At 43.4% G+C, this 13,380-nt stretch overlaps 1 protein-coding gene across 2 annotated transcripts in view; it reads left to right on the plus strand.

Moving 5' to 3' along the window:
* Positions 1-13,380, plus strand: part of LOC144754550 (rho guanine nucleotide exchange factor 16-like) — a 292,302-nt gene that overhangs the window by 179,305 nt on the left and 99,617 nt on the right. The window lies entirely within an intron of this gene.

Here is a 13,380-nt window from a genome sequence, read left to right on the forward strand (position 1 = left end):
TAAGCATAATGTTGGTCATACCTTGCAATATTTGAGCATTCTTGATATGATGGTACCAACTCCTGTCCTGGCAGGAGACCTCATATGTAGACCTAGCCCAGTGTTGATAATTATTGGCATATTATGGGTCTTCTTGCTGTTATGGGTCCCATCCATCACATAATGGATGCCCTAACCTAACAATAGCCAATCTTGACATGGGTATTCTTGATGCCCTTTTGGCCATCCTGTCATAAAGGTTAAAACACTGCATAGAGTGTTCATGCCAAGCACCTCATGACAATATGTAGGTTGAAACAAATCTTGCCATATTTGGCAACATCACATGTTACTACTTGCTGAAAATGGCACGCTGATACTTAAAAACGAAATGTGTTTTACTAAAACTGGAAAGCTGGGATTTTCTTGACAAAAATTGCATTTTGTATGGAAATTGCAAGATTTTGTATGGAAACACCTGTAGTTGATAGAGAAAATGAGTATTTCCAGTTACTGACATGCTGTTTGCAGACTGGATTACTACATTTCCAAAATATATGATGCTGATTTCATTTCTCTGGTGTCATTGGCCACTTGCTGCTGTTACTGTAATTTTTTGACTCATTTCCTCCTATTTTAATAAGGATTTTGTCGCATTATCACTACTCCTGTCCGAGGCTCTGTCCTGTATTCTAAGTCTTTAAGCTCCTTGGAACTAAACATATCTTTGCTTTTCTATGAGATTGTAAGGAATGCATACCTCTTCTGTCTACAGTTTGTGATTGTTGTTTGTGAGATTTGTATCGATTGATTTTTACAACTGGTCTCTTCCAAGTAGGTTCTCAATTTTAGTCATAGCACATGACATACAATTGAGAAATGAAGTGAAGAAAGATGCTACCTTTAAAACAATTATAGGTTATTTGACGTTGTATAACCACATTTTTTGTACTGCCTTTAATACATATAGCTATATATTTGTTCAAAGTTTTCTTGGGATGGATCATCTCACAGAGACAACCAGGTTTAGTTGGTACATTAATACGGTATTGTATTGTAATTTTTCCTGAGTGCACTTTAAAAACGTATTATGTTTTATTTATATGAAAATTGTATTTTAAAATGCATAATTTGGTCGTTTTGTTATTAAATGTTCTCGGGTGATGAACGTATGAACTTTTCTGGAGGCGTCGGGTACATCTTCTTTGCTTTAACAATTCACAGTCCGTATTTACAGCTCATCAATTTAAGGTTCGCCAGCATCACTGCTGAAAACAAAATAGTTACTTATCTGTGACAGTAGTTTGCAGTTTGAAAAGCTTTCTCTCAAGCTGTGCATTATTCTTTCATCTAGTAGTTTTACGACTGACTGGAGATCGAAGAGTGTCACTTTCAGAGCTAGAAATGTAAAAATAGAAGTGCAAGGTACTCTGTATCAGAGTACCTACTTGTTTCTGAGAAGTGCCTGTACTCGCCAATTAAAAGTATTACATTTCTCTTGAGAAGTGCTGGTACTCGCCATCTCTAAATAAAAAAGTGCTCGTACTCTGTACCGGACAGTACCGGTCGATATAAAGCACTGGCTAAACCTTTCTGAAAAGGTTAAACTCTTAGAATTCCCACCATTGACTTGATTTACAAATAGAGTCCATTGACCTCGATAAAGCGGGCTGGGAAAACCAGCCTGATAAGGAACGTGACTGATGTTGTAAGGCATCTTTGACATTTGATTCGGTGATAGAGGTGAGGTGTGTTTCGCCAGAATGGGTAATAATGGAGCATGTTGCTATTTCCTCCCATAAATAATTTGTTTATAGACCAAGATTGAGTCTGACTCCCTGATAAATTAAGGATATGGCTAAGGGGCATGGGAGCATGCCACCTTTACAGTCTTGTCTATCCTTTGCTTGTCACCTGTGAGGTGCCAGTCGTACAGCCCGAAAGGCAATATCACTCTAACCCAATCTCTTTGGCACCATGGACCTGCATTGGGTTCCTGCAATTTTCTTTTGAAATGCCATAACGTTGTCTCTGTGCAATACTTGTGAAAATCATTTTCAAAGTGTCAAAGTGATATATCGACTTTGTATGGCTGCATTTGGTACTTTGGCTAAGTTTCAGCTGGCTGGTGTCTCATCTGGGCAGTTGTATCACTGGTTATCCCCAGTGGGCTCTCGCCCACCTCATCTGAGTCGACCAGCACGTGAAGTGAGGACTGAGTATTTCCTAGAATCTTCCACATTTTTCAGGACTGGGCGTCATCAGGTGATTTCTGCATTGAGTTGATTATAAGGTTGTCCTCCCATTCTCATCTAGGTATAAGTGGACTGAGTAAATTAGATATGCTTCTACATGTGTCTTGGGTGTTCATAGTTTATAGGCTTTCTCATCAAAGCAGCTCTGCTCTGAAGTTCCCAACAAGGGTTTGAGTTGCGAAATAATTCTCAGCTACCCTCACATCTTTTCATCTGCATGAACGTGGCTAAGGACTGGGGTTTGAGCAATTCTAGTCACCCTTTTCTCTTCTGATTAGATCTGGAATTGGATGTATAAACCGATACGCAGTTGTGACCTGAATGTCTCCATGCTGCCCTATATTCTCCATGTTGCAAGGGATCTGTTTGAATGTCTTTGGTTCGGAAGCCTGGATAATCTTGTTGATGCCTCTCCTTCACTTCTGTACGTCCCTGCTGCACATCCTTTTTAGGACAAAACCTATGTTCTGATTTGCTAATGACATCTTGAGGACATTCAGAAAGCTTCCCTGGTAGTGCATTCCACCCGTTCCTTACCATTGGCTTTGTGGTTTGTTACTCACATTTTCTTGCTTCCTGTTTGCTGGTTTTATTTATTTTAGGTTGTCTAACTTGAGTTTGTCCCATCCCTTTTCCAAACCTTATTTACGGTATCCTCCTGAGAACTCCCTTTATCTAAAAAAGCCTTTAAATCTTGTAGTTACCTTGTAAAATTTGCTGTGCATTCAAAGACAGATGTCAAATGTCTGGCTCCATCTTCCGAGAGAGCTTGGTGTTAACTTTTCTTTCTCTGAGTTCAAAGTGAGAGTATTTATGTGACAATCATGCTGGTTACTGGGGGTAATCCTGAAGTGTGGTGGAAACAAATATTTTAATACCATCAAAACAAATCGATACACTAGGTGATGAGATTTCCACCTATTATAGTTTGTGTGCTGTATACTTCTATCATTAAAATTGTATGCCTGTGCAAATGGTAATTGTCATTTCATTTGAAGATGTGTTTTTTGTAATGGCAGTGCGCTACCACACCATGCATGCTCCACTTTACCCCACTCCACTCTAACCTGCACCACTCCACACCACTTTCTTCTACTCTGCACTACTGTACTTCACTGCTCTCTCCGCAACTCTACTCTACACTGTACTCTGCAACAGTCTACTCTTCAACACTGCACACTGGCACTGAACTCTACACCACTCTACTCTATGCCTGTGCAATCTGCTATGCACCACTCTTCTGTATGACACTCTATGCCACTCTACTCTGCATCACTATACTCTATGCCACTGCACTCTCCACCAATCCACTCTCCAGCAATCCTCTCTAACCTGCGCCACTGCACTCTAAGAATCTGCACTCTATTGCACTCAACTCTGTGCCACTGTACTGTATGCCCCTTCACTCTACATTGAAACCATCTATTGTATGCCACTTCACTCCATGCCACTGTATTCCACTCTATTCCTCTCTACGACCCTGCATTCTATGCCAGTGCACTGTAAGCCACTTTACTCAAAATGAATACACTCTACACCACTGCACTGTACACCACTATACATTACTCTGCAACAGTCTGCTCTATGCCACTGTACTCTATGCCACTCTATTCTACTTTGCACCACTGTAAGGCACTTTACTCTGATCCACTGTACTCTATGCTGCTGCACTCTATCCACTCTACACCACTGCATTCTATGATACTGCACTCTATTGCCCTCAACTCTGTGCCACTGTACTGTATTCCGCTTCACTCTACAGTGAAACCATCTATTGTATGCCACTGCACTCTATGCCACAGTATTCCACTCTGCTTTATTCCTCTCTACGACACTGAACTCTATGCCAATGCACTGTAAGCCACTTTACACAAATGATTACACTCTGCCACTGCACTGTGCACCACTATACACTACTCTGCAACACTCTGCTCTATACCACTCTATTCTACTTTGCACCACTGTACTCTATGGCACTTTACTCGGATCCACTGTACTCTAAGCCACTGCACTCTAAGCCACTCTACTCTATACCACTGCATTCTGCGACCCTCTACTCTGCAAAACTACACTCTCCGCCACGGAACTCGCTGCCGCTCAACTCTGCGCCATTGCACTCTATGCCAATTGATGCCACACTAATTTACTGCGCGTCACTGCACTCTACGTCATTTCACTCTACACCTCTGTACTCTACTCTGAACCACTCTACACCAATGCACTCTACTTTAGTATGAAGCACTGCACTCTTCGCCACTGCACTCTACACTACTCCAGTCTAGGCCAATCTACTCTACTCTGCAACACTCTACTCTACCCTGCTGCACTCCAATCTACGCCACTTCACTCTACTCTGAAACAGTCTGCTCTTCACCACTGCACTCTATGCAACTCTACACTATTATGTGCCAGTCTACACCACTCTGTCATTGCACTCTACTCTGAACCACTCATCTCTGTGTTAATGCACTGTACACCACTACACTCTACGTCAGTCGAATCTCCACTGCACCCTGTGACTATGCCACTGCACTCTATGCCTCTCTACTATACACCACTCTACTCCTCTGCACTCTATCCTGCTCCACTCCATTTGCCCTGCATCACTTCACTGTACTCTGAAACAATCTATCCTATGCCACTGCACTCTGCGCTGCAACACTCCACTCTAATCTGCATCACTCTGCTGTGCAGCGCTCTACTCTACTACTCCACTTTACTCAAAATCAGGGCACTCTAAACCACTGCACTCTATGCCAATCAATCTGCACCACTGTACTTTACTCTTCCTCACAGTATGCCACACATCCCCACTCTACAACACTCCCCTGTAAAATACTCTACTCTATTAAATTCCACTCCACTCTATGACGCTATTCCTCTTTATGACGCCCTACGTAACTTCCTCTTCGCCACTCCATGCCACTTTTCTCCACTCTATTATACAACACACTACTCCACTCTTACACAATGCCACTCCACTCTACAACACTCTAGGCCACTCCACTCTATAACGATCTACACTGCTCTACTCTGCTACACTTTACTCCACTCTATGCAACACTCTCTATGCCACTCCACTCTGACACTCTACTCCACACAGTTCTATGACACTTTACTCCACTCAATGCACTTCCACTCTATGGCACTCGGCTCCCTCCATAACACTATGCCAATCCACTTTACGCCACTCAATTACATTTGCTTCACTTAACTCCACTCTTCAACTCTACCCCACTCCATGACTCTCTATGCCACTCCATGACAACCCACTAATCCAAGACACTACTTAACAACACTCCACGCCATGCCAATCTCCTTCACGCCACTGACTTTTAGCCATGCTGAGCAGCTGCCATGCTAGTGTACAACATTGCTAAAACATATTGGCAAGCCAATAGCTCTTGCATAGGCGAGACCTATTGGTTTGCCAATGCTTGGTTTTTCTTAGGGTGATCTGGCAGGGAATCTTCCTTTTCTTAAGGGTACCACGGTCTGAGTAATTCTCTACCTCTGGTTAGTACCAACAAGAATCCTTTGATTTGACCTAACCACGTGCTTCCAAACTCAGTAACTCATCTGAAGAGAATTCCCAGCCTTCGCTTCAAATATGGACATCAAAGAGCTAAAAAACGTATTTGTAAAACTGTATATCCTATGCTTGCTAATAGACCTGTCTCTGAGATCAGCATGCCTGGTCGCAGCACCAACTTCACTACAACGCAGTTACAGCACATTTCTGGCCCTCACTCAAGATACTCAACTCTAACCGCATTGGGCACACCCCACCGAACATGCAACCATAGTGTGAGAGTGTGACTCCTGTACTGTTCATTGCATCTTCCTGTGACACGTGCAACTCCAGCAGGGAGTAATCCTTGCCTCTAGCTCTAGGGTGTCTGTTGCACCTGCCTTTTGACTCTTCAGTTCCCAGGTGACTACTACATCCCCCAGGGATGAGTTTCAGTCTCTCAAAATAGCTACCATAGCCAGGTTTAAACTTGATAAGGAAGGTTCAGTCATTTAGAATAAAGATGATACAACAGATACTGTTTGCACTTCGGGTTATAAAATGGAGGTCCTCTGAACTTATTCTGAAACCTGATTTTCAACTCCTGGGATATGATAGCAAGTTCAAGCAAGCGCGGGGATTCCAGCAAATATACCCTTGACTGATGTAGCCAGAGAGGTGTCTGTAGTCAGCGCTCACCTCTGTCGAGGGTTAGCATTCAAGATGCTATTATTTTTCAAATGTTAAACTACTAATTTCAAATTAGGCCCATTCTCATGTTTAAATCACACCATCTATAAAATCAATAATTTCTCTGTTATATTGTTACTGGACGTACTCGCCTCCACTTCAGTAAGACTCATTTCTCGAGGTTGGAGCCACAATCCGCCAGCTACTCTACACTGCTGGTACAAATTTCTACAGGATCCTTAAATCTTGAGGAAGATCCACATGATATGGTGGTGCAGGAAATTCTGCCTGGGATTTTCCTTGGAATTAGCTCTCCCATTAGAAACTGGAGGCATTTCCATTACCATCCAATTCTAAATCCAAGCCCTCAATGTTAGTCTCCATGGAGCTTTTGTCAAAGGCATTATTTCACATTTCCACTTTGCTACAACTTCTGTGCATTTAATTTTATATTCCCTCTATGTCCTCCCTTTTGAAGATTTGCTTAGCCAACCACTTTATCCTGTAGCATTTGAAGGCATAATCTCACAGTACCTTTTCTCTCCTGCTGTGGAATGTCTAACCTCACCATCCCTCTGCTACTGTTGGAAGTATAATCGTGCATTAGCTTTATTATGTTCTTTAACTCACATTTCTATCGTTTTGCTGCTTTAGATAGTCTTGTCTTACAATCCCTCTACTCTGCAGCTGTTAATGGTATAACAATCCCTCTACTCTGCAGCTGTTCATGGTATAATTTCACATCACTTCTTCACCGCTGTTGAAGGTGTAATCCTTCTGCACTGCTGATAGTCTCATATCAAACGTTCTATTGTGCAGCTTTTGGACGGTGTACTTCCACAATCCCTCTGTGTTCTTGATGGTTGAACATATTCTTTCAAGACTCCTCTTGTTGATGTTGAATGCATATCTCACAGTCCCACTACTTTGTGGTTAATGTAGTTCTAATTTTGCAGTCCCTCTTCTATGTTGCAGTTTAGAGTCTAATCTCACTTTTTGTTCATTCAAATGCATTTGAATGGATAATCTCACAGCCATTCTTTGCGTTTGTGGAGGGCACACCCCCTCAACCTCTCCCTTCTGTGGATTTGCCCTACGTTTTCTGGTGTTGTCAACTAAAGGGTGTATAATTTTCACCCTGACTGCAGTGGGTGATAATTATATTTTTTTAATATCACACACCGCAAATTTGTGCAACCTTGTTAGCTGGAGCACTGTGTCAATTACATTTTAGCTTGCATCTGAAAGGGAAGAAAGACTACGAACTTTAACAAGGCTCCTTTTTAGGTCTCGCCTAGGCAGCGCTTGCGCGGTCTCTTGGAGACATGCTGTATTCTGGTATGGACTTGAAGCTCTGCCCATTTCCCACCCATCTTTTTAGGTCTAGCCTAGGCAGCGCTTGCGCTGTCTCTTTAAGACATGCTGTATTCAGGTATGTACTTGAAGCTCTGCCCATTTTCCGCCCATCTTTTCAAATGGCTCGTTACTGTTGTTTCCAAATGTTTGTTTTTGATTTGTGAATAGGCTAAGTAGTCCCTCCTTAGTACCGCCATTTCCCCTTTTGTAACCTCCCATGAGGACTGGCCCTTTTACTGTGTGTTGTTACTCTGTATGTTTTATTTACAGTCTGTGAGCACTACTTTTCTAAATGGCTTTCTCCTATTGCTCACACAACATGCATTCCTGCAGCCGGGTCGCTTTTCAACTCTCTGCTGACTGTGCTCCTCATCGGTGGGGCACCGGGCTTTAGGTTTCAGCGCAGGGCTGTGGAAGTTGTACCGCCTCAACAAGTCCTGCCGGCGCTAAATGGTTGTGTATTTCCTCTATTTACATTGCCTTCATTTTGTATCTCTGTCTCTGTTTTGTTGCCTTCGCTCTCGATCGCGCAAGAACTCCACCCCACGCTGTTACTTGAAGCGTAATAGGCCATTTTATTAGGATATGGTTGCAATCACTTAGACTTTATTAACAGTACGTAAATGCAATCCAGATGCTTTTCCAACCCATACTGACTCATTCTCCCTTCAGCCTTCTCAAAACCATCTCACCTGTTTTCCTCTTTCCCATTCACTCGGTGACCTTCTTCCGCCCCCCATTCTCACCTTTACTTGCCCTCCAGGCATCCTCTGTTGAATTTCCTTTGTTGCTCATTGCCTCCCACGCCCCGCTATCAGTCACCTGTGTACCTTTCTCCCCCCCCCCCGAGGGGTGTATCTGCCCGTATGTGATTCACCACCCCTCCAAAGTACTGTAACCATGCTACTCTGCAACCTGCCTTAAACTGGCACGCTAAGACCAATCCAACCCCAAGTCTCCTGCCTACAACTTGTAGGGTGGGTGGGTGGACTAACTTTTCTGCCTATCCTCCTGGTGGTGCTAAGGTGTAAGGAGGATGACAGATCCTTCTCTCTTGACACCTTTATACCCTCCCAACTCCCACCCCTTCCCTTAACCTTCTAATCCTTCCCCACCTTTTCCTTCCGCCCATTGCGCGAATAGCCCTGGGGGAAGACTGGTCTGCGACCTTCGCCTCCCCCCTGGGGCCATCATTGGTGTGGTATTTAACATCTTGCTTTGGAATATTAAATGCAACTACGGCATTTGCTTTAGAAAGGTTTTAACGTCCAAAATCCCGAAATGATATAATACTCTTGATAAAACCGATAAACACAGTTTTTCTTTTGCACACAAAGAGTGTTCATGTGCTCCTTACCAGAGAGCCTTGCTTCAGCGGGCACCAAATGACACCATGAACCCGCCTTAGGTAAGCGTAACTTGCAGTCTTGAGCCAGACTTGCAGTCCAGTCCGCCTTCTGTAAACACCACACGTAGTCATTCTGCCCTGGGCAATGTTTCTATTGAACTTGCAGCAGCAGTCCATTAAAGGCAAACAGGACAAATTATTTCTAACACGCAGAAAAAACACCTTCAACGTTTCATTTACACCATGACAATCCCCATATTGTATGTGCCAAATGCAAACAGTTCACGCCTTGGTGAATGAGCTCGCATTATACACTGAAGGCCCGTATTTCCCTTCCTGCTAGAAACCAGCACAAAAAATACTTTAATAGTGTGCCCACTATACATTGATTTATGCCAGCAGCAAAGAGCCACTTATTCTGAAAACTTGTGTGGTACGGAGTAGGACAGAGTGCTTTTAGTCTTGGACAGTCAAGTATCTTAAAATATAGGTAAAAAGACGCTGGTAAATCGGGTTAATTTGCCTGGATTTACCCTTGTAGAAGGCATGCCAGTGCCCTAATGAAACTGTGTTTCTCCAATAATTGTCACTGATAACTTTTATGTAGTAAAACACCTTAGCCAGCATCCGTGCAAAATGCATCCTCTGAAAATCCACACTACTGGCACATAAAGCCGCCACACTGGCATTGCTCCTGCCTCAATCACTCTTTCTTTGACCATTTCTCCGATAAATGTTTCACCCTTTCAAAACTGAAAAACTTTGGTTCCGGGGAATAGTTTTCTAAATATATATATTTGGTTCTCCCAAATAAAAATGGTGCTTCATTTGCTGCACGTGGATTTAATAAAACACTGCAGTTAAGCTTGAAAATGCAGCTTTTTGGATAGCTGCGCTGCACCGTGTTTTACTATGGCAACCTGCATTTTAAAACTCCCTAGCCAGTACCACAAAAAGACCTTTGCTCCATAACACAGACAGGAAGGTTCAATTGTAAGGCCCATCTATATTATGCGATCGTGCAAATAACGTCGACGTAGCCAGCTGCACGTGCGACTGACTCTGTCCCAACTCCACCGAAATTCCAAGACCACTCTATGCTTGGGGTCCTGTGCCCGCACCTGCTTCTCCCCAATCAGTTCAAACCCAATCTTCCCTCTTCCAGCCCCTCTTCTTCTGGACCCTTTTCCAATTTTGAAAACGGCATCCCTCTCTGCTCGCTTCCCCTCCCTCATATTTTCCCAGTTGTGGTAACGTGTCCATCACTATGGCCACTCGGAAACAATTGCCTGTGTCATTGCTTAATTTTTTCCTGTGTATGGAATTTTCCCGGATCCCATATTGTTAATGTTTCAGGCAAACATCTTCGGCTTTATCCAGTCACTTGATCACCCAGTTCCCTAGGGAAAATAGTGGTAATTCATTTTGTTTCCTAAATGGCACTAACGTCTTTCCCCCAAAAAAAGGCTTCCATCCCTTAGGCCCCGCCAAAATCAATTACCATGAAATAAGACACATTTGAAGACTTCTGTTCTTAAACTCAAAATATATGGATACTATAAGTTGGATATACCCATGCAGTGAGTGTGAGATGGACACTTCATTTCCCTCTTCCTATTTAAGCTATTACTCTGTGCTTGCATTAATGTGTGTGCTTATATTTTATATTTAACGCTGATGACACAATTCCACACCACACAATTCAAAACCACCGAGCATACTTACACTATATATAATACCACTCAGCACAACTTAATTCAACTCCATATAATAACAATCTACTAACTACCATATAAATACACCTAACTTAAAACCAATCGATCCCACTTAGCAACGGTACACATACATATACTCCACACCATGCTATATGATTCCAATCAGCACAGTTCTACGCCACACAAAACAACTCAGCATGTTTCAATTACACACCACATAATTCACCAACAACAAAAATACAAATCAACAACACAGTTACATACCACACCACATACATGCAATCCACACCACATAATTCCACATCACACCACAAAATTCAACAGTACAGCACATTATTAAAGTCCACTACATAACACTCAACACGCAGTGGAGAAGTGGAGAAGTGGGGCTCATTGGTTAGAGCGGCAGACCCTGATGCAGAGGTCTGGTTCAATTCCGCCTCGGTAGGTCTTGGGCTCAATTTCCTCGGACCTGATCTTTCTCGCCTCGGTGCCTATTCTAATCATTGGTCCCACTCTGCAACTCTGGGCAATAGCTTGCTTAATCTCCACAATGGCCCCAAAAGCGCTAGGATGCCTGGCTGCACCTTGGGGGTGCCCAGGAGTGGGCGCCTAACAGGGAAAAAGCCAGGGAGGGTTCCACAGCGGTATTCGTACAAGCGCCGGAGAGACCCCATGTGGGGTGATTCGGGCGCTATACAAGTACTACAACATTTAAATTTACATTTATTTAACAACACAAATTACCATTCCACATAATTACTCTCCATAACAGACAATCCAACTACACGCAATTCCTTTACACTAAATACCACATAATTACCGTCCCCGTAATTCCAATGCACACCATACCACATAATTCCACTACACACCACATACATCCACTCGGATTCAAAACAAGTAAGTAAAAAACATTTACAACTTAAATAGCTTTTAACTCGCAAATGCAAGACCTATTGCATTGCAAATGCTTGTTGAATACATACTCGAATTAATTTTTCTATGGCCCATTGGAATTCTCGTGAAGCTGAAAGGTTAAAAGGAACACAGGAAATGCCATTGACACTACCAAGAGACTCCCTGGCTGTCCCAGGGCAGAGATGTCACACGAAAGCAAGCCAAGAGAAGAGTTTTTGTTTAGGATATGTAGCTCTTGCATGTGAGGCCGTGACTTTAGGCGGGAGGAAAGGGGCTGGGATTGGGGAGTTTTATGGTACACATCCAGCCACTGCAGTAGTTGGCTGTGCTACACATGCTCGAATCCTACATTTCTTCGTGAGAACGTGACTAGCCTCCCTCAATTTAAAGGAGTTTTCCTCGTAATTGCGTGTTTTCTAAATAAATAAAACCTTTTGGGCCCCTTGTGTAGAGCTTCAAACACTACATTACCATTTTTTTAAGCTACATATTAAATGCATTCATGCAAAGCAAAGACCCATTATTCTCTTATTGAAGTACACCGTATGTCAATTTACATTTTAGGTGTCAGTCGGCTCTGGTCTCTCGCATCGTAGTTTATTTCTATTTATAGCACGGTTCCCATGCCCCTGACAACAGGCGTGGATTGGGGCCAAAAATAGATCCAGGCACGCAAAAAAAAAAAGTGGCCTATATTTGCGGATCGCACCTTTTCGCAAAACACTGCTACCGTGCTTAAAGTATTATGAAAGGGCGTGTGTGTGTGTGTTTTCTCAACTTCGCGGAGACAAAAAAATGCAAATGTTGCTAGGACTCCTTGTGCACGGATTAGTTCACGGTGGTGAACTACACCTGAAAATAAGTGAGGCCACTTCTGCTCAGGCCTCCTGCCTGATATGCATACATTAATGGGAAGGTCCTGCGAATGACACTTCCTCCCCGTTGGCAAAAGGGAGGTAATAGAGGCCCATCTGCCTCTGGAAATGCCACTCAGGCCCCCACTGGGTCGCTGGCAGCATCTGAACAGTGCATACTCAGCCCAAATCAGCTAGGACCTTGACCAAAACAAGCATTTATAATGCTATTGTCTCGGCATTATTAAAGGTAGAGCTATTGGCATTGCTCATGACTTTTTTTAAATTATAAATAAATGGCATTGTCATTTACATTGCCAATAGCTTAACCGTTAAATAAATGGCATTGTCATTTACAATGCCAATAACTTAATCGCTCGCAAATGCATGACCTATTGCATTTACACCCACACAGAGCCGCCCACATATTCATTCACATGGAGCCACCTACACAGAGCCTCCCTCACACAGACAGAGCCACCTACAAAAAAGCTATCCACAGAGCCACACACACAGATCCACCCCACACACACACAGAGAGCCCCCCACACACACAGAGCCCCCCCACACACACACAGAGCCCCCCCACACACACACAGAGCCCCCACACACACACACACAGAGCCCCCCCCCACACACACAGAGCCCCCCACACACACACAGAGCCCCCCCACACAAACAGAGCCCCCAAACTACAAATCCCATGACAATCGCTACCACCACTCAGAGCCTGCTGGTATGACACGCACACAGA

The sequence above is a fragment of the Lissotriton helveticus genome, chromosome 5_1 (genome assembly GCF_964261635.1).
Source record: "Lissotriton helveticus chromosome 5_1, aLisHel1.1, whole genome shotgun sequence".
NCBI classification, from domain to species: domain Eukaryota; kingdom Metazoa; phylum Chordata; class Amphibia; order Caudata; family Salamandridae; genus Lissotriton; species Lissotriton helveticus.